General features: G+C 69.5%; 1 protein-coding gene across 1 annotated transcript in view; it reads right to left on the bottom strand.

Moving 5' to 3' along the window:
- KNDC1 (kinase non-catalytic C-lobe domain (KIND) containing 1) overlaps positions 1-544 on the bottom strand; it is a 67,341-nt gene that overhangs the window by 28,029 nt on the left and 38,768 nt on the right. The gene's annotated exons all lie outside the window — the stretch shown is intronic.

Here is a 544-nt window from a genome sequence, read left to right on the forward strand (position 1 = left end):
CTGGCTGGGCACCGGCCCTGGCACAGCCACAGGCCTGGTGTCGCTGTTCACCGGCAGGAAGCCTGGGGACCCAGGGGGCTGAGGGTGCGGCCGGGCGGAGTGGCCCCAGCACGTGCCACACCACCGGGTCATCCCACCCGGTGTGCGGCTGCCACGTCCCCTCCCACATGTCCCCAGCGGCTTCCTCTGTGCCCGGCCTGGCCCCGGAACGGGAGGGTGGGTGTGGCTGGTGCTGGGGGAGGGCCAGGAGGCGGGGACAGGCCAGAAAGACCAGGCCCCACCAGAAGGCTTGGAGGGGCCTGCTGAGGAAGGCTCAGTACAGGGGTGGGTGGGCTCTGTGTGGACTCTGGGAGGGTCTCCAGATGTGGGCTTGGGAGGGCTAGCTGCTGGGAGATGGGAGTGAGAACCTGAAACTGGGGCCTGAGGGACCGGGAGTTTTGGGAGAGATGGGGGCTGGCAGGGGCAGGCAGGCTGGGCTGCATTGGCCACGCTGGCCGAGCTCTAGACTTGCTGCCCGGGTTTCCGGGAGGTGCCGGCTGTGTCT

Source organism: Mandrillus leucophaeus, unplaced genomic scaffold (genome assembly GCF_000951045.1).
Source record: "Mandrillus leucophaeus isolate KB7577 unplaced genomic scaffold, Mleu.le_1.0 Scaffold219, whole genome shotgun sequence".
In the NCBI taxonomy this organism is placed as follows: Eukaryota; Metazoa; Chordata; class Mammalia; order Primates; family Cercopithecidae; genus Mandrillus; species Mandrillus leucophaeus.